Genomic DNA, 22402 nt, shown 5'->3' on the forward strand with positions numbered 1-22402 from the left:
CTAAGCTGAAGTAGTTTTGTAAAGAGCAATGGTCAAACATTTCTCCTAAACGTTGTACAGATGATTCAGAGCTACTGAAAGTGCTTGCTTGAAGTTATTGCTGCCAAAGGATTAATGGATGTGTTCAATAAAGACAAGAGAAATTACAATTACAGTTTTATTTGTGTATTGTATTTGTTGTTGGATCAGATCACATATTATGGCAACTTACTGCAGAAAAACTGTTAATTCCAAAAGGATTCACATACTTTTTCTTGCCACTGTAAGTGGAGAACATCTGGATCCTTGAATTCCAAAGGATTAATAAGGAGGTGTTTGTTTGGGAATGCTGTATATTGACCTGATAGGGTTGCATCTCAACAGATAACCAGACAGGGTAATTGCCAGATACTGTCACCTGATGGCAAAGTCATTGGATGCACTGTTGATTTTGTTTCCCTGAGATTATTTCCTGATTTATGCGTTTCCTCTTTTGAGAAAACTTTAAAATGTCAACATGGATGGCATTGTGATGATTCCAGTCACCCTGAGTTAGGCCAAGAAGACTGATAAGTCAACCTAATATATGTATTCCCTGATGCACTGTAACCTCTGCCAGATTGGTCAGATCTGCTATCCTAGGGTCCAATTTGTAGGCTTTAATGATATGGCTGTTGAAGCCCAGGTGCTGAAGGTTAGGTTCTGTGTTCTACTATGCTGAAAGCTTCTAAGTCTGCGTCTTGAAAATTTTATCACCATACCTATAAAGCCAATTTTTTGTTGGAGTGGATCTCAGGGTTTTAGCCTTCACTCTTTTACGATAGGAAGAGCTTTCCCCTTCAAAGTTGGAGTGGATTAAGAAGAGCTCTAAGCACCCTTAAATGTAAGGTGTCATTCTTGGCTGTTCTCTTTCAAAGATTTCTGGCTTATTTGTAGGAATGGATGTTTGATCAGTGGGTGACTCGTATACTGTAGCAGCTTCTCTTAGATCACCACATCAGCCATGGGATGTTCGGCTCATTTTGTTTGTTCTTCAGAAATTCCCCTTTGAGCCTACTATAGGTGCAATCTTTGGTCTTCTCTCGGGTCTTCTCTCTCCCACAAGTTAGCTCCAAAACCATTCTTGCCAATGTATTCACTGCAAAAAAGACTATCAAAGGTTTTATAAGGTGGATGTGTTGACACTGGTGGATGCTACCCTCCTACTGTCAGAATACACTGATCTGCACTGCTGCCGTTGGATGCAAGCGCTGATCAAATGCTGGTTTTCCAGCATAACCATTAAACAGAAGCCGGTTATTAGATGGCTTCTGATAAACTGACAGTGATACACACCAAAATTCGACCGGTTCCTGCTAAACATGTACATGTTTAGACCTTCCTTTACACATTAAAAGGAAGATCCTCAGAACTGATATATTAGAATTGGCAGATTTCATCTGCTAAATCTATTCACTAGGCAAACGACTCTGTAATTGTAGACCAAAATACCAAATGAAATTGTTTATTTTAAGCTCCGGAAAGGTTTTACCCCCTTCATGACCAGGTCATTTTTGCTATTCTGCACTGTGCTACTTTACCTGAGAATTGCGCGGTCATGCAACGCTGTACCCAAATTACATTTATATCATTTTTTTACACAAATATAGCTTTCTTTCAGTTCAAATGCCACAGAGTTAATTTCCTTCTTGGTGTCAAACGGACCAATAAATCTTGGCCCCAAGACAAGACAGTTTAAGGTTCACTGTAGAAAGCCATACCTTGTCTCCAACTTTCAGATTTGGATCCCCTCTTCTTTTTCCTGTCATAGAATTTTTTGTAATCCTCTTGTGCTTTCTACATAGTCTCCTGGAGAACCTGGTAATCTTCTTGAATAAACGTTAATCTGTTCTGTACGGCAGGTACTGCTGCCTCCAGGGCGGTATCTGGCAGGAAGGAGGGATGGAAGCCGTAATTTGCCCAGAATGGAGATTGCTTGGTTTTGCAGGTATTGTTCCAGGGTCTGGTTTGTTCATTCTGTCTGGCCACTACTCTGCTGGTGGAAAGCGTAGGACAGGCACACCTCGATTTCCAAAGCCCTGCAAAGAGCCTTCCAGAATCTGGAAGTGAATTGTGCCCCCCTGTCTGACACAATGCTGCTTGGTAAGCCGTGCAATCTTACTGTGCCCACCAAAGGCAAGAAATGGGCCATCTTTGATAGGCAATCCACAGCCACCAGAATAGTAGTAAATTCTTCATAAGGGGGCATATCCACTATAAAGGCCATCAAAATCATCTTCCATGGGTGGTCTGGGACTGGCAATGGTCTTAGCAATCCTCATTCTTGCTACCTTTGCTGCGGAGGCAGGTAGTGCAGGAACTTACATAGTCCTTGCAATCTTGTTTCAGATTAGGCCACCAGAATGACCGCTGAACCAGCTTCACTGTCTTATAGACCCCAAAATGTCCGGCAAGCTGATGATTATGACCAGTCTTAAGAACCTGAAATCTGACCTCCTGGGGAACAAAGATCTGTCTTCATGCCAAAGGAGACCACTGTGTCCTCTGAGCAAAGAAGTCTCAGACTGGGGACACTGTGCAGAGGCTTGTTCGATTGAAGTCTTTAGATCAGGGTGAATTAGTAGAAAATTCTGAGAGGACAGGATAGTGCTGGGGGCCGCATCCTCAGGAGTCTCTGGGAGCATGCATGAGAAGGCACCTGCCTTTCCATTCTCAGACCCCGGAAGGGTATGTAATTTGAAAGCTGAACCTAGTAAAGAGTAAGGCCACCGGGCCTGATGTGGCCTTGGCAGATCTAAAGTACTCTAGGTTCTTGTGGTTCGTGAATATCATGATGGGATGCACTGCACCTTCCAACAAGTACCTCCATTTTTCTAGTGCCACCTTTTTCGCCAACAGTTTCTGATCACTCACATCATAATTCTTTTCGGGCTGGCTCATTTTTCCAAGAAAAGAAGGCTACAGGATGGAGTGAACATTGGGCCCTTGGCGTTGAGACGAGACTGCTCCTGTGGCAACTTCTGAAGCAGCAACCTCCAGGACATAAGGCAGAGCTGGGTCTGAATGTTGCAGTAGTGGAGCTGACATGAACAGAACTTTTAGTTTGTCAAAGACCGCTTGGGCTTCTTGGGACCGCTGAAACCAGGCGTGTAGGCAGGTCAGCTGGGTAATTGGGGCAATAATGCTGGAGAAGTTCTTAATAAATCTTCTATAAAAATTGGTAAACCCCATGAACCTCTGGATACCCTTCTTGTCAGAGGGAGCTGGCCATTCGAGAATAGCGCATACCTTTTGTGGATCCATGGCTATTCCATCGGTGGATATAATCAAGCCCAAAAATTGTATGGATACTTTTCAAATTCGTACTTCTCTGCTTTTGCATAAAGTTTGTGTTTCCTTAATGTGAACAGGACCTTCTTGACATGCCTTCTGTGCAGTTCCTGGGTGGTAGGGAAAATGAGGACATAGTCTAAGTAGACAATCAGAAAATTGTCCAAACATTTTCTGACGATATCATTTATGAAGTGCTGAAAAGTGGCTGGGGCATTGTATAATCCAAATGGTATAACAATGTATTCAAAGTGCCCGAAGCCGCTTCGGAAAGCCATCTTCCATTCGTTTTCCTCACGGATGCGAATAAGGTTGTAGGCACCTCGTAGGTCTAGCTTGGTGAAGATTCTGGCTGTACGGAACCTCTGGAACAGTTTGGGAATGAGAGAGAGAGTGATTTTGTTGAGTTCTCGATAATCCACACATGGCCTCAGTGTGTGGTACTTCTTCTTCACAAAGAAGATTCCAGCCCCAGCTGGTGAAGATGGACGAATTAACCCTTTTTCCAGTTTTTCGTCAATATATTGCCTCAGTGTTTCTAGCTCAGTCTCTGAGAGAGGAAATATTCGTCCAAAGGGAATCTCTTCATCGGGCAACAATTTGATGGGGCAGTCATAAGGCCGATGAAGTGGTAGTGTGTCAGCCTTTTTTAAATCAAAAACGTCAAAGTCATGGTAGACCGATGGGACAATCTGGCTGGTTTTAGATACTAGCTTGCTGAGTTCATGGTTTCAGGAGCAAAGCAGTGCTGATGGCAGTATGCCTAAGTGAATGAAACTTTTCCCCTGGGCCAATCAATCAGAGGGTTGTGTGCCTGCAACTACAGAATTCTGATCACAGATAACATAGGTGAGCACAGAATATTAAAGCAGATGAACTATTGGTGACTTGAGTCTGTTAAGGTCAGGATAGGTAAAGTCTCTTGTCTGACAGGCCTGTAACTGGGGATGGTGCAATCAGACAAGTGAACTTCAAGTCTCTGCTTTGAGGGATGGGAAGCTAATGAGATGGGAAGAGCAATGTGAGCTGAGGAAGATCCAGAGACTTGGAAGTAAGTGGGGCTAACAGGCCTGGACTTTCTAGGTCTCACTGGGCAATTATGTAGAAAGTGTCCGGTTCCACCGCAATAAAGGCACAGATTAGCTTGCTGACGATGCATCTTTTCGTCAGGAGTCAAAGCAGGATGCACCAGACCAATCTGCATAGGTTCCCCATCTGAGGCAGGAGCTGTGGAGGTGGTAGGCAGAGGTGCAGCTGGTACTCCAGGCAGAATCTAAGTGGGTCTGTAAGCATATGTCTTTTCCGACTGCTGCTCCTGTAGGCGTCTGTCAAGTTGAATAGCCAGCTGAATAAGGCCTTCTAATGTAACAGGAGCTTCATTTCTGGCCAGTTCATCTTTGAGGCCTTCAGACAACTCAAGCCGGTATTGGTACTTGAGAGTGGCCTCATTCCACCCTGTATCTGTGGACCGAAAATGCTGGATTATGTACATGTATCTGGCGCAGCAGGGCTGCTGTGCCACAGTAAATCTATGCTGGATGTGGGCATGTCTAAACCCTTGCTAAATAAAATAGGAACAGAAGAACATGGTATTCTGAGGGAGACTTTTAAGGGTACTGTTGTTCTATTTATTTACACATAGGCTGTTGAACTTGTCATCTTTTGCTGGGTTCCAATAAAAGCTACATTCTCTGAAAAAGAATCAAACTTGCCTGAAATTTGTTTGAAGAACATTGCACTTCCTGTTTGCATGATAATATTTATTATTATTAATAACAGCAACTCCCTCCCTCTTGCGATAGTTATTGCCATTGGTTTCTTTTGCACAGCTTGCTACAACTGAGCAATCTGGTTAAGAGAGGGGTCAAGACCTTTAGGGACCAGCCTTAAGTTTTTTTGTGCCTGGTGTCCAAACCTCCTGTAGGTGGCAGTATAACCCATGATCATGAATATGAAATACTGTGTCCCTTAGTGCACTCAGAGAAAGTGATCTTACACGAAGTAGAAAAATGCCATTCTTCCAATGTGCATTTAACTGCTTGCCTGGAGTCCAGCTTTAGCTTTATTAAGATCAAGTGAAGTGTCTAATCTGGTGGTTTCTATAATATTACACATTGTGCACATAGCTCTTTGCCTTATCAAATTGAAAATGAGCCTGTGGACATTAATGGGGAAATTTCTGCTTACGTATGTTTTACAAAAAGTGTTCAGTAAAGATTACCTGTAGAATAAAATTATAATTGGTATCTAGATCATTAATTAGCATGTACATTTGAATTCAGGATAGTGTTGTAATGGTATAATGAAAAAACTTTAATTGGACAAAAATATATTCAAAACCTTGCACCAGTGTCTGTACCTTGAGGCTCCTTGCACACTGGCCTAAAATTTGCTGCTTCTACAGGAGTTTTGTGTTTGCCTGTAGGAGCAGCTCAGTGTTATCCTATGTATCCATGCACATTAGGACAGTTAGAGGCATATTTTAAGCTCAGTGTTTAGAGGCAGAAAAAAAAAACCCTTCTGATTTTTGATTGGAGCTTTGTGACAGAAAAAAAACACTAAACTCCTCTAAACTCGCCTAAACTGTGTACAAAAATGCTCTATATCAACATTTTCTTCTGCCAAGGGAGCTGGCAGGTTTTTTTTTTTTGCAAGCCCAGTGTGCATGAAGCCTAAGAGGTTAACAGTTGTCAGCCAGGTACAAAAATAAAACCATGTCTAATCCCCCATCCAATGTTATAGTGATTCCTACTGGAAAATACTGCAAATGAAAACATTTCCATGCCTTGTTAAACAGTACAGCATCTGCACAGCTAATCCTGTTTGCTGATGGGATTTGCTGGAGCACTGGAAATATTAGAGGAGGCAGGAAACAAACCAAGCAATTAAATGCATGAGATGTGATAATAAGAGGTATGAGCTGCTTTTTACTCTTAGCATGAACAAATGTGCCACATAACCTTGGGTGCGAAAGCTATTATTCTATCATGAAGTGTTGAAAGTAAAATACTGACAGGTGCTTTTTATAACATTAAATTATATTTTGTAAGTGAACATGTGTGTGTGTGTGTGTGTGTGTGTATATATATGTATGTTAGTTGTCGGTAATATACACCGCTCAGCATAAATGAGTACACCCCAACAGATTTGTTAGAAGACCCTTACTTTCCTTTCAGAATCAACATTTTCTATGGGACACTATACAACAAAATACTCCCACAAATGCGGTCCATTGATTTCAAACAAGAATTGCTAATTTGCACACAGTATTTTTCCTAACAAATTATTTCAAGGCCATGTTGCAAAAATGAGTACACCCAAATGAAAGTCTTAGGAGCAAAACTAAATTTTAGATAACAAAATCCTAATTAAAAGGAAATCAACTACACGTGGAGAGAGAGCGACAGAGAGACTGACTTTCTCTCCAGTGCACATCGCTGGATTGAGAAAAGGCTTAAGTGAGTGTTAGGGGGAACTGGGGGGGAATGCAGCACACAGAAGGTGTAAAAAAACTTAAGCCTTTAGAACATCTTTATGGACATCTATATATGGAATCACACTCATAAACACAAATAAAATGCCCCGTGCAATGATCCACCTCACTAGATGCATGTAGGGTACGTGATTTGACTAAGGTAAGGAGTGACACCTTAAGATTTTTTTTTTCCTTGGTTACATATTCAATTTGTTCACTAGCACAACATCTTAGCAGTGTGACAATCCAAGCACTCCAATTAAATGAATAAGAAGTTCGGAGGACATCTCCTTTTATAAAACCTTAATTGTACAGTACTGAACACAGGATGAATCTTCATATACCCTGGGTTTATAGGTTTGTATCTTCCGGTGATTGGATACTGGCAAAGCATTTTCTGGAAACAGCCCCTGGGTCATACCTCTATAAGGACACACCCCCCTTGATCATATCCCTATAACCCTACCCCACTCCATGAGTGCTTAGTTTTTTTCTAGTGTCCTAAGGTGACTGACCTCTTCTCCCTTACGGAGAAATAATTTGCTTCACAACTTTGTTTTACTTTTAGTTCTTCAATCAACTCCTCACTATCTTCAAAATTCAAAAATAGAAGCAGTGTATCCAGATTGGTGCAGTCTCTATATAACCTTGTTAGCCATACCCAGATCCCAGGTTGTAGGGATGGTCTTTAATGTTGCTTCAGGCACTGGATCCTACTTGGCCGCTTACCATGGCACAACGTGTGTAGTTAGCCACTGGCTGCTATACAGGTCCAGGTTTGTGGTCCATTCTTATTACCCCCAGACCATGAAGATCCCTCTGGAGGTATGCCCACCATGATTGGTGAAGCCTGCACTCTGATTAGGGACTAGCAACATGGACAGGTAAGGCAGGTTTACCCTGTGCTGGACAAATACTGTAGCTTCACTATGTACAAGTTTCCAAAATAGTATTTGTTCTATGATAAGACTGTAAGAAACTCGGGAATTTAATGTGAAATGTATTTAAAAACCCTCTAAGCTCGTTCTCCACCCCTGCTGTTTCTGCCGGAGTAGAAAAGGGAAAAGTCTCCACTTGAAGGTAAAGAAGAAGACCCAGAGGCAATGTTTAAAGGGGGCTGCGGAAAATGTTTCACCCCCAGCCTTTCACGCACCTGATGTAATGGCTTCACACAATATGCTTGCCAGTGTACAGTGGATATGTTTACTGCTGCTGTGCTCAATAGCCTATGCTTTGTTACGCTAGATTCTCCTCCATTTCGCTATGCCCCCTTTGGTACTAAGAGACCTGCGAAGTCTTAAAAGACTTTCCTCTTTCATGGACAGGACAAGTAGAATAGGAATTTTTATAATGTTTGGGTTAACCCTGAAAATAAATCACCCTAGAATAATTTCTGAATTCTGTCCAGTGGAAAAAGAGATCCTGTCGTCTCAGGCTTAACCATTTTCCCATGCTTACAGAAGATGGCCTTTGCTTAAAGATTCTACTGACAGAAATTTTTAGACACTTTTGAAGGCTCTCCTGTAATCTTGCAGGCCCAGGTTTGTAACCAACTATTCTTGCAATTTCTTTTTGCCAGACGCAGATATATGAGCTAAGGCAATGAACAACTAGCAGGATCATGTCTTCCAGGATTGAACCTTGGCATGGCACTTATAGACACTGCCTTCTGCCTTAGGTTTTTGTGGGGTTGACCTAGAACAAGTTGTGGCAGATCTGCAGAATAGCTCTCGTTTCTATCCAAATGCACAGAATCTTATGGCTAAAAGTCTGGTCAGCTGAAGATGCTTGCAAATGTCACCTCACGCATAGACCCTGAATTTGTCAAGTGCCTCACCAAATAGATATCCTCTGTCAAAGATGTCACAGGAAGCAAAAGAAGGTCACAAAAGGAGGTTCCTAATCCCCCTTACCCGGGGGGCTTCCACCTCCTCAAAAAGAAGTGCGCTTCATTGCTTTCCTTAGGCTTCATCTTCAAAGCCAAAACTCCTTCCTTTCAGACTTGGACCACAAAACCTACTAAGTATAACCCATTACCTTCTTCACAATAAATGAGTTCCATCTACTCCTAAGAGTGGGGGGATGTCCGCTACCATTTGCCTTTCTCTGGGTCTCAGATGTCCCAGACCTGTGGATTCAAAGGGGTACAAAATCAAGTTCAAAGCATTCCTCCCCCCCCCCCCCCCCACAGTTTTTCAGGTTTCAAACCAATCAAAAATTTCTCAAAGACCACCTTAAAGCATTTTTTGACATTGGGAAATGGTCATTCTAGTCCCTTCAAAGGACTGGTTCAGAGGATTCTATTCAAGCCTGTTCATGGTGCCAAAACCCAACCGGGGCGATTTGTTCTATTCTGAACCTAAAGTCCCCAAACAAGTATCTTCATGTTCCAAAGTTTTGCTTCGAATCTGCAAGGTCAATTGTTGCTTTTCTCAGGCAATAGGAATACTAGGCATCATTTGATAACCAGATGCTGATCTCCAAATCCTAATGTATCCATCTCATCAGCGCTTTCTACGCTTTTCAGTGGGAGAAAAACACTTCTAATTTGTTGCACTGCCATTTGGCCTCTCCTCACCCAGAGTGTTTAAAAAGGTACTTGCACCTCTTCTTGCCCTCTTTAGAACTTAGGGCATTCAGGCAACAGGCCACCTTATTCTGAAGGACTGCTCTCCCCTTCAACTGTTTGCAAATGTCCAAAGGGTTACTCAGATGTTTCAGGTATGGTTGTGTAAGCAACTTTCAAAAGTCTGCCCTCAACCCTTTTCTTCAGCTAGAGTACATTCCGAGCAAAGGCCAGGCCAAGGTCTTTCTAGAAAACAATTTCCTCTAGGATCTCATGCTTGGATCTTAAGTAGTATGTATGATGCATGCATATTCTTAGCCCCCAAGTGCATAACCTTACATTTATCAATATTAAACCTCATTTGCGACATAGATATCCAATTAAACAGTGCATTGAGGTTGGCTTGTAAGTTGGAGTCATCTGCAAAGACTGAAACAGTTTGTTTAATCTCAGACCCTATATCATTTATAAATATATTAAAAAGTAAGGGTCCCAACACTGAACCTTGGGGTACGCCACGAACAACCCTAGACCATTCAGAGTATGAATCATTAACCACTACTCTCTGAATACTATCTTTTAGCCAGTTTTCTATCCACTTATGTACCGATTTTTGCAAGCTTGTAGACTTTACCTTACACATTAGCCATGTGTGGGGAACTGTGTCAAACGCTTTTGCAAAATCCCAGTATACCACGTCCACAGCCACCCGTCTGTCCAAGGTTTTGCTCACCTCCTCATAAAAAGAAATCAGATTTGTTTGACAACTTCTGTCTCTTATGAATCCATGCTGTCTGTTACTTAAAATATTTTTTTCCAGCAAGAAATGTGTCATACTAATACTGACAAAAGAAATAAACATGAGAAGGCCTAAACATTTGTAATTGCAACAATTTTCTGGGTGAAGTGGTGCACCTATCATACAAAAATGCAGGGGTGCCAATATTTTTGGCCATGACTGTATTTGAAAATTGATCAGTCCTGATGAACTGCGTATCTCATTTCTTGAGACCCTAAAATGCCAGGACAGTACAAATACCCCTCAAATGACACCTTTTTGGAAAGTAGACAGTCCCAGGTATTTAGCAAGAGGCATGGTGAGTTTTTTGAAGTTGTAATATTTTTTGTCAAGTTGTCATTTTTTGTTTTCACCAAGTTGATATTTTACAAAGTTATTTCTCACACACAGCATGGATATGCTTATAATTACACCCCAAAACAAATTCCCGAGTATGGGGATACCACATTGTGAAACCTTTTCACAGCCTAGATGCATAGAGGGGTCCCAAATCCAAGGAGCACCTGTGGGCTTTAAAGGAGCATAAATTGTGCATCTAGTTTCCTGACTACCTATCACATTTTTGGAGGGCCTGGAGCAGTAGGACAGTGGAAACACCCACAAAATGACCCCATTTTGTAAAGAAAACACTCCAAGGTATTTTCTGAAAGGCATAGCGAGTCTTTTGAAAAAAAAGTAACTTTTTGCTACAAAGTTTTGGAAAACGCAGGAAAAAATGAAAATGTATTTTTTTTTTTTACACAAAGTTGACAATAAGATACTTCTAACACACATCATAGGTATACATAGAATTACACACCGAAACACATTCAGTTACTCCTCCCGAGTATGGCGATACCATATGCATGAAACTTTTTCCAGCCTAACCACATAGAGGGACACAAAATTGAAAGAGCACCTTCAGGTGTTCCAGGGGCATAAATTACACATCAAATTTCCAGATCACCTATCACATTTTTTGGAGGACCAGGACAGTGGAAACACACACAAAATGACCACATTTTTGAAAGCAGACACCTCATGGTATTTTCTGAGAGTAATAGTGAGTCGTTTGAAGACTATATTTTTTGCAGGCAGACACATGGTCAGCAAATGGGCACATGATCAGGCTTTGATCAGGGTTACCGGGGCTGGTGTGGTGGTGATTAAGGACAAAATGACTGGTGTGGCACTGTGGTTGGCCCTGTACTATGTGACCACATAGATCAGAGTAGTAAGCAAATTACATCATGAATTGACAGCTATTATTTACCATTCATTTGATTAAATGGTACCAGGGCCAGTTACAGCATCCCAATACCCCAAGTGGTGATGCACTGTATCCACAGATGTGTTTGCTGGTCGCGCCGCTGTGCACCCCTAAGGCATAAGTGCCAGAAGTGGGAGGATGCGCTGGTGCATCCTCCCAGAACAACGCTTGTTGCCCCCGGCTGCATATGTGCAGTGGCCAGGCAGGAAGTGGTTAATAGGTTAGTGCTGAAGCTGAACAATGAGAGCACCACAAATCTTGATTCAGTCCAGTAGGAATATTATTTTTCACAAGTTTTAAAAGCCAATATGTTTTGGGTGCTCAAAACTCCCACTTTATGAGGGCTCGTGTGCTGGCAGTAAAATTAGATTTGTTCTGGACAACAACTGCATAATGATACAGATAGCATAAGACCTGGGGCAGCCAGTTTGGTGACCCCAATCTTATATTTGTATTGGTTTGCAACTGTCCACTACAAATATTGATTTTACCTCCAGCACACAAGCCCTGATGAAGGTGGAGTTGTGAGCCCGTGAAATGTGTTGGATATATTTTTTATTATACATAAAAAATGAAATTCTTACTGGACTGAATCAAGCTTTTGCGGTACTCTCATCCTTGTTATGCTCTACAGACTCCTCCATGATCCATTTGGGATGCCCGGTTGACAGAGAGTTGCCTCTAAAAGTAAAAAACTTGACTTTTGATTTCTGTCCACACTGGGATCCAGTGCTGAACCAGCACAAACCTACTACAGTATTTTTATTGAAACAGATTCATTAGTGTTGCCAACCTCCACCCCCCACCCTTCATTAAAAAAATCTCAGCACCATACTGCTCTGGTTGCTATGAAATCATCTTTCATTTATTAGTTTAAATATTTTTGCATTTGCTGTCAATTACTTTTTCTACTTCCTGGTTGAGAAGGTATCGAAAGAATGAAAAGCCTACAAATATATTCTTTTTTTTTTTTTCTTCTTTTTTTTTTTTTAAGATTGCCATTACTAAACAATTCTTAAGGTGTCTCTGTTGTAATTTTTATGATAAGGGTGAAGTTCCTCTTTAAGTTAATAGAATTAATTTTAGTTTTTTTTTTTCATCAACAGTGATTTAGAGCCATTGAACCGAAAGCACAGTACTGGAATATGTCTATTATGTAGAAATCGAAAATATACTGTACACACTTTTTTATTGGCATACAGTATGTGTCAAAACCTAGGCATAGTTGGGGTTCCTGTACTCAAGCTAAAGAGCAAATCCGTTACTTAAAGTATTTGGAATAGTTTTAATTATACAAAATGTTACACACTAAAGAAACTGTAATTGCATTTATTTACACATTAGTCCATTTCTCTGCTTATTTTAAAAACACATTCATGGAATGTTTAAAAAACTCTTAATAAATTAAGGCCTTTTATGTGTATGGAAAATAGTATAAAATAATCTTAGTTGGAAAGCAGTTATTGTTGAGTAAATCACTCTATACCAAAACTTTTCCAGGTCACAAAGGTTTTGATGAAATCTGGAAAAAACAAACCTATAATGAAAAATGTGGATTTCCATGACTAATTTTATTTTATTTTTTTCAATGCCTATTCCCTGGCTGTCGTGTCAGTTCCCTTGCTGTAGAGGTTTATCTCATTGACCCACTTGTTTGTAGCAGGGTATTGAAGCTATAGACAGCCAGGCAACTAATTTTCAGAAGGAAGTCAGTAATGACGTCCCCCATATTTTTTAATGACAGGTTTCCTTTTTTGCACTGAACAAAAGGGAAAAAATGGACACCTGTACTTGGAAGAGCACATGTGTATGTTGAGAGGATATCCGTGTGCTTGGAATGATGTATTGAAGAGGAGAATTTTAAGTGGCAGTACTGAAAAGCTGAATATGCTTCAGCTTTGATGAAATAGATAAGTCTGGCTGTAATTGACACAGGTTCTAAAGTGGAGAAGTGGGACACTAAAGCATTTGTATTATGGTTTTGAAAAACCAAAAACAAAGATTTTTTCTATAAGATGTACAGTAAAATTATCATTGCAGTGTAGAGGGCTTTGAAACTTAACTAACAAATATGTGAAATAGTTTGTAATAAATTATATATTTATTTATTTATACCAAGAATTGGCCTTCTGCTCTGTATTTCTGTAATTGCCAGTGTTTGCATAGCCTCTATGATATCTGTTATTACAAAATCCTTAACCAAACTCCAAAACTCAAGGGATACACCCATCACCTAACCAAGAAGTCAAAGGAAATAGCCCCCACCACCAAAGGACAAAGACATAAGTGAAAACCTACAAGATGTAGAAAAAGTAGGAGTGCCCCACCAACGGTTAAGGCATCCAAAAGTATGTATTTCACCATAAAACAACAAAGATCACAAGCCAATGTGTTTCAGGAACTATACCATGCCCTGTTCATCAGGGCTTAAACTACTGGTAGAAATAAAATGACAGACTTTAAAATGTTACAGATATAGGAGTAATTTGATATTGATAATAAAGAAAAAGAGAGTTGGAAAGCAATATAGAATTTAGTTCTCATATCTAATATTTCTGTTTACAAATGTTTTTATTGAGAGGCAGACTACAAAAACCGCACATCATTATGATGTAGAATGCAAGAAAAAGGCACATACAGTAAAGGCAATTTACAGTAATCTAAAAACAATACTAAAAAAATAAAGATTAAGTACATGAAAGAGGTAGGCAGCAATATAGGCAGAACCACCGCAGGACTAACAAAGAATCAATACAAATCAGAGTGCGATAGAAATTCAATCTAACATAGTCGATGTGTTTTCCAACCATCCCATTTACTGTTGAATAAATGCATCCTATCCCATAGTGTATACTGAATACGTTTCATGAGCATGACCATATCGACTCTCCACAAAACAGAGGCTAAAGGGACTACTGATGACTTCCAATGAAGCGCAATGGCCCATAGTGTGGAAATGCAAATAGTGTGAATTAGCCTCATTAGGTTGGCTGGAATCCTCGAAATGGATGCACCCAGTAAGCAAATTTGCAGAGACAAATCCACCAGAGAACCTGCCAAGGCAAAGGCCACCTCAGAAATGCTACGCCAGATTGTCAGGGCAGGGGCCGAGGAACGGACAGGCAGGCCTAACAATGCAACGCACTGGCTGACGACAACCACCACCCACAGACCGAAGTCCCTCAGGGCGCGGAGTCTAAGTCCCAGGCTGCCCTTCACCAGGGCCCCTGATGGTGGGGATGGACTTGACGCAGCCAGGAACCAGGTCGCGGCCCCCGAGACACCTCAGCTGCGGTAATGGCCGCCGCCAATGGCGTGTAGCTGGTGGAAGAGACAAAAGAGTAGTCAGACAGGCCGGGGTCAACAACAACGGGACAAAACAGTACAGGACAGCAGACGAGAATCACAGGTCACGAGCCGGGTTCAGTGACAGAGGGTCAGATCAAAGGAGAATACAAAGAATAGTCAAGTCACAAGCCGAATCAGATACCAGGAGAGTCACGAGAGTCAGAACAGAGTAATAGCAACACAAAGACACAAGACACAAGTGCAAAGAGCATGTGCGGGCCACAGGCTTATATGTCATCAGCCACGCCCCTCTGGGGGATGGACCTCAGAGACCTGAAGGCATAAAAGGATTCCCACCATGCACAGCAGAATCCAAGATGGACGCCAGCACATGGAGTAACATAACCTCAGGGAAAAGGTAGGACCTTGACACTGATCAAGTAAAGACCAGATCAAGCCCAAAACATATGCACAAGGGTTCCAGCAAGGCCACAACCCCTAAAACAGAGGTGCAACATTCCCAGAAACATGACATGTAGTCTAGAGGAGGTATAATACCAATGGGTTAAAACCTTAAGGGCCGTTTCACAGACCGAAGGAGATCTAGAGCCCCTACGTATATTATCCACCATGGAGTCCCAGTCCTCATCTGAGAATATAATATTACAATCAACCTCCCATTTCAGTCTATATGAGAGAGGTGAGGGATAAATGGCACTCGAGAAAGGGCGATATAAATCTGAGATAAGACAACTACCCCTAGGTGAGTCACGGCAGATACGTTCAAATAAAGTAATCGGGGATGAGGGCGTCAATCCAAAATGAGAACTATAAAAATGTATTTGCAGATAACGATAATGTTCATGAAGTGGGATATCAAAAAAGCTTACGTACCATATCAAAGGTTATAAAAGACCCACTTCTCTGAAAATCCGTTAGTCTGATAAGAGCTCGATCATACCACCAGCGAAATGCCTGTGGACATGAAAACAGCATGGCAAAATTTGGGTCTCCAAAAAATGTCGAACCCGGCGGGACTGAGGAAATGAGACCCAATTTAGATTTGTAATGGCGCCAAAAGTGTCAAAGAGTGAAATACAATAGAATTGTAACTCGACAATGAGCGAGGGGGAATATTTATCCATAATAAACCCGGTAAGTAAAAAGGGCATATGGATTGGGATTCAAATCTGACCCAGGGAGTTAATAGTTGTCCATTGTGCAAGTTGAGAAAAACGGGCGGATATATAATAAAGCCAAAAATTAGGAAGGCCTAATCCCCCTATTCATTGCGATTTATATTGGACAAGAGCGGTAATGCGAGGACGTCTATTTTGCCAGATGACGTTGTTAATCACTCGTTGAAAATGAACGAGGAACGTTTTAGAGACCAACATTGAGAGTGCTTGAAATAAATAAAGGAATTTAGGTAAAATGTTAATTTTTACCGCCATGACTCTACCCAGAAATGAAATAGGGTACCTATGCCAAATCTTAAGCAAAGTATAAAGGCGGGACACAGATGGTGGGTAATTGGCTGCAAATAGCCCGGAGTCCTTGGGCATAAGATAAACACCCAAGTGTAGAATCCGGTCCGTGGCCCAACAAAATGGGAAAGAACCACAGAGGGACTCCCCGGAGGCTCAGTAACATTGATACTACAGCATAACTACAGATTTAGAAAAATTTACAGAGAAACCTGATGTGGATGCTAAATCATTCAACAGCGAACATAAATTAGGCAAGGATACTAAAGGGTTAGTAAGCAAGAGCATGACATCATCAGCATACATACATAACTTAAATTGAGGGACCAAGAGCGGGTACCTCAAGATGTCAGGGTGTGACCTTATGGCAATGGCCAAGGGTTCCAAAACAAGCGCAAACAGTAGGGGCGAGAGCGGGCAACCCTGTTGGGCACCTTTGCCCAGGGTAAATAAGTCAGAATTGCAGCTAGGAAGTCTAATCCTGTAATAGCAAAAACAAATAAGGCCAGAGGACACTGTTAGGGATCCGGGTATGACCAGAAATGTGTGGACTGACACAGGGAAGTAGCAGGCTTCAGGAACACAGGCGTAGTCAGGCTGGAGAGGTGGAATGGTCAGGCAGGCCGTAAGGTACTGTCAGGCACCGCCCGGCGGGATCTCTAGTGACCCACAGAACAGGATTCCCCAGGGCGCGGAGTCTAAGCCCTAGTCTGCCTTTTCACCAGAGCCCCTGATGGTGGGGATGGACTTGGCGCAGGACTGAGACCAGGTCGCGGCCCCTGAGTGCACCCAACTGTGGTAGAGGGGTCCGCCGAGGGTATGTACAGGGGGAAAGCCTGATGTGAAGGGGCTGGCAGGTTTGGACAGTAGTGACTGGATCCGTGTGGGATGGATGGATCGTCTGGGTAGCGTCAGGCAGGCCAGGTCAGCAACGTGCGGGCAGCGAGGTACCGGAGGAGCAGGCAGAGAATAGTCAGGGTCACAAGCCGGGTTCAGGAACTCACGGCCAGCGCGGTACAGAGGATCAGGCAGAAGGATGGTCAGGCAAGCCAGGGGTTCAACAGGAGACAGTCAGCAGAGGTCAGGATCAAAGCAGGGTCAGCAACTAGGCAGGAACACAGGATACCAGGTACAGGGGCTCATGGGAAACATACACCAAGGCACTGATCACAGGCCTGGTCATTCCTTAAATACACCTCCTGCAATCAGCTCCAGGTGTTGGCTGACTGCAGGAGTGAGCTTCTGGCTGCTGAGAGCACCCACTGGTCAGCCCTGGTACTGCAGCCCACACGGCAGGTGAGTCCCACCACCAGTGCTGAGTCCATTCCTGACAGACACTATCAAAGGCCTTATTAATGTCTAGGCTCAACAACAACACTTCCTTAGAGTGCAAATTAGCATCTTGGATAACATTCAAAGTGAGACGTATATTATCTGTAATAAGCCTGTCAGGAATAAATCCCGATTGATCAGGTTAAACTAAGGAAGGCACAATGGGGGCCAATCTATCTGCTAAGATACGGTTAAAGATCTTTAAATCATTATTCATGACAGAAACGGGCCAGAAACAGGAAAATCATCTTGTCAGGAAACCTGCCCCCATGCAAATCCTCATTAAACATAGACACCAAAGATGGGGCAAAATGTTTGTAATAACTGGCCTAGAACCCATCAGGGCCCGGGGACATGTAACTTTTCAATGTGCAATTTCGTGTAATTTCCTCCAGAGTACAAGGGGCATCAAGAGATGAAATCTGAGAGGGTGTAAGAGTGGGAAGAGGTATGGAATCAAGCCAAGAGACAGCAGGGGGAGGGGGATCCACATGGGGAGGTGCTAACAGGGAGGAGTAAAACTCTTTAAAAAGTTCCAAAACTTTGTGGGGCAAAGAGGAAATATTACTGTGCTTATTAGATAATTTACATATATGTGGGGGACGAATTGAATGGTTAAGTTTACAAGCGAACATGGTCGACTCTGAATTGCTGTGTAATAAAAAGGATACCTTAGACCAGAGTAAAGCTTTTTCAGTTTATTGAGATAGCAGGGTATTCAGTTCTAAGCACTTTTGTGATACCATGCCCCTATTCAATAAGGATGGGTTACCTACATGAGCTCTATAATTCGTTTCCAGTTCCCTGGTGAGTGCCTGAATTTGTTTCCAACGATCCCTATTCCTGGCTGCCGCCATAGAAATAAGGCGGCCACGGAGAACCGCCATGTGAGCCACCCACAGCATAGCCGGGGTGGTATCAGGGGGTATTGTTCAGCTGAAAATACTCTTGAATTGAAGTAGCTACGTCTTGACGGGAGGTGGTATCTGTAAACATAGAGTCATTCAACCGCCAGGAGTAAGCAGTACACGCTAGTCCTATAAAAGTGATAGACAACGCCATAATATTATGATCCGACCAAGAACACAAGTGTATCCCAGCATTCGTGGAGTTGGTCAGAAGGATCGGAGAGCATTATATGTATTCCAACCTAGCATATGAGTCATGCGGATGGGAATAAAACGTGTAATCCCTAGCTCCCACATTATGAGCCCTCCAAGATTCAATCAACTGGAACGAATCTAAACATTTCGTAAGAGATTTTGGGAAGGCTGAGGAAGAGGATGAAGAGGAACTTCTATCCAATAAAGGGTTGGCCACCAAATTAAAGTCCCCTTCTACCAATAAATGGAATGACAGGAACTTAACAAGAAAAAAATAAGGTCGCCTGAGCTGAATTCGGTGCATAAACATTAGCTATTGTAAGTTCACGATCTGAAAGGGTGCCCTTGATAATAAACCTGCTCTCTGGGTCACGATAGACCTATTGCACATTTAAGGGAAACGAATTATGGAAAAAGATCGCCACCCCCCTACTTTTGGTGGAATGTAAAGTATAAAATGCTTATATGATTTGTGGAAAAATGTAGGATGCCGTTACATTTAGCCGTTGCAAAATGTGTCTCTCGTAATAAAAGGATTTTTGCCCCTAGCCACCTATACTGGAGGAAAGCTGTTTTGCGCTTGTGTGGAGAATTAAAACCCTGGACATTATGTGAAAGGCAATTTATCACCATTTTTAAGCACGTAGCAAAGAGCTTTTAACAACATTATCATACCAAAAAATTCTGTATCAGGAGAGGATGGTCTAAAAGGGGGATTACCTGGCTTTACAACCTTATAATTTTATGCAATATCCAAGCCACATATGTAGCTAAGAGACCCATAAAAGTGTGTATGACAACAATCATGTACCAAAAGAAAAAAAACAAGAACATAAAATGATAGAAGCAGGGCCGGAGCAGCCCCTATAACTATAGAGATCAAAACAAACCATGGATCAAGTAGGCGAACTGCCTCACCTGAAAAGACAGAAAAAACATAATTTCCAAGGGCCAACAAGGCCCAAACCCTGCCGCCAAGAAACACGAAGAGCAGAGCAGCCACTCCACAGCAGAGCAGCGGCACCCCTGACCATGCTTGGCAACATGGTGGGGTAGTACATCGACAGCTCCCGCAGAACCAGCAAAAAATAAGGGCCTAAGAACCCATATAAAACATGTAGCATGTCAAGGTGTATAGGGAGCTAACCCCAAAATAACAGACACAACTAATGATAAAGCATCAGAAACATGTCCCAATAAGTGATCAGAGGTGGGGGAGAACAGCCAAAACCGAGGATCACCATCATCCTGCCTCTTGTCTGACTCTCCTCCTATCACGCCGTGGAGATAGAGTGTTCCAAATGGGAGATACCTGAGGGGTTGAGGGTAGGTGTTGAGGTTCGGGAGCATCTGCTAGGCCCAATTTCACCATGATTTCTTGACCTTCAAGAGGAGTAGTAGCTGTATACGTGCTTCCATTGTGTGTAAAGATAAACCTAAAGGGAAAGCCCCATTTGTAGCGAATTCGAGCCGAGGATAAGACCGACATCTGGAAAAATGTTCAGGGTCGGACCCTCCAAGGATATCATAGGGGTGTTGCGAGCAGCTCTAAGGATTTCCTCTTTAATCAAGAAATCTTTCATGCACAAAATTATGTCCCGAGGAGGTTTATCAATAGGAGGCATTGGACACAGCGCTCTAGGTATATGGTCACAAGTAAAGGCCTTAGCATCTTGATCTGGAAGAAGGGACTTGAACAACTTAATTATAGCTTGTGAAAGATCAGTTACTGTCTCAGGGACCCCACGGATGCGCTGGTTATTCCTGCAATTACGGTTATCAAGATCTTCCACCTGCACCTGTAAATTCAGCGTATAAAAGGTCTTGATCCCTGGAAAGCTCGCCATAGGCCAAACTCACCGTGTTTTGTTTCCAAACAGTCCATTCTGGCCCCAAGTGCAGCTATCTCCTGAGAAAGGACATTAGTGCTTTTATGAAGCTCTGATTGAAATTTATCGGCCTATATAGTATACATAGCCTCCAGACAAGATTCCAAATCCCCCTTTGTAAGCTGCTGTGAGTACTCAATCTCCTGTGCAGAGCACTGGGCCGCTGTGTCCTGTTAGAAACAGGATGGGGATGCTCCGCCAGCGCCATCTTTGGACATGCTGCACTGCTCCTGTGTCTGCAATAGGTAATTAATAAGGGACTTTTGAGCGGTCCCCTTACCTTTCTTTTTAGTTGACGGCATGTACCAAGTGTTTCTGGAGGTGTTAGGCTGATCGAAGTAAAAACCAAGTGGCAGACAGGCCCCAGAGAGCTGGCAGAATCTGTGTCAGGAATGGAGCTACTACTACATGCAGCTGTCATCCGGGAAGCCGCACATGCTCCCCAATCTGATATTATTTCTTGCCATAAACACCTGGCTTTTCAGACATCCTAGAGCTCTGAAATGTAAACTCCTTGGCCCTTCATAAGCAAGAGCATTTTAAATGCTGAAACTCCATCTGTAGCAGCATTCCAGCATTGAGGACAGCATTGAGCTAAATCCTTTATCTTTGATCTGAGAGCTCTTCCGAAATGCCAGGAGGACTGGTAGTGCCTGAAGGCTGTGGAGCTGGGAGCAGCTCCGTAGGGGGAGAGAAGCTATATAGCTACGTGAAGTGATTTTTTTTTTTTTATTGAGGGGCTGCAAGTTGTTCCCCGTAAGGGGCAACTGCTACTGATCCACAACAACTGACGGCTTTCAGGAAAAAGAACAGACCAGAATCTGATCTGTACATAGGTAAGTGCTCCCCTTCCATTGTTTCAAGCCAAATTGGGCATCCCATAATCCCTATTGCCCTGTTTAAGTTGAAATACTCTAATAAAACAACAAAACCAAGTTCACTGTCTTTGGATACAAGTCTGAGTGAGAAATACCTTTTGCCTGGCTGTGCAGAGGGAAGCTTAGGGATACCCACAATACAGCAGCCCTCACAAGGGTAGTGCTCCATCAGCAATGGGGTCATATTAGATGAGTGAGGGAGAGAAACTGAGGGAGTCAGTAGAGCAGTTGACAGTGTCAGTAGGGCAGTGCACTCTGTGTAGACAGTGTTGGCTCGTGGGGCAGTGGATAGTGTCATTAGTTTATTCATTTTTTTTTCTAAAAAAAATTTTTTTTTACCATTTTTTATTAGGCTTTGGGTGGAATATCAGGAGTCTAAACAGACCTTTGAGACAGAGAAAGGAGTTTGAGGATACTGCCCTCAAGCTCCATCTCTGCAGCCTCTGCTGTACAGAACAAATGAATAGGAAAAGCTCTGAACAGTCTCTCTATTTATTCACAAACTAGAGGCATAATAAACACAGTTTATGCTTCAGTTATGAATGAACACAATGAGTGATTGGTACCGATCATTCACTGTGTTTATTCAGAAAAGGAAGTTAACCGGCCCCTTCCCCCGCCTTCCATCCTGAAACAATCCTCCTCAGCAGCTGGCAGGAGAGTAAAGGAAGCCAGTAGCACTGTTGGGGGGGGGGGGGGGGGGTCCAAGGGAGTCGTCAGGGGGGCCTGGGCAGCAGAAGGAAGGATAATCTGGACAGGATGGAGCAGAAGCTGGCTTTTAGCTGCAGTAGTAGGAAAATACAAGGAATCAGTTCCAGTAAATGCTTCCCCCTGCTCCTGTACACCTGTCTAATGTACCCTGGCCTATGCCGTTTGATGGAACATTTGCAATTACTTACAACTATGATGGGGAACCTTATATTTTTTTTGACTTTAGGTTTAGTTTCACTTTAATGCTTGATTGCTTCTGTGATGAAAAGCTTCTGAATGAGTCTTACTTTTTCAGCTTTCATTTAACCAAACACTG

At 42.5% G+C, this 22402-nt stretch overlaps 1 protein-coding gene across 2 annotated transcripts in view; it reads left to right on the top strand.

Annotated features, from left to right (window-relative positions):
- Nucleotides 1-22402, top strand: part of SGSM1 (small G protein signaling modulator 1) — a 283179-nt gene that overhangs the window by 134195 nt on the left and 126582 nt on the right. The window lies entirely within an intron of this gene.

The sequence above is a fragment of the Staurois parvus genome, unplaced genomic scaffold (assembly GCF_062004578.1).
Source record: "Staurois parvus isolate SC_StPar_1 unplaced genomic scaffold, SC_StPar_1.0 ptg000336l, whole genome shotgun sequence".
Classification (NCBI taxonomy): Eukaryota; Metazoa; Chordata; class Amphibia; order Anura; family Ranidae; genus Staurois; species Staurois parvus.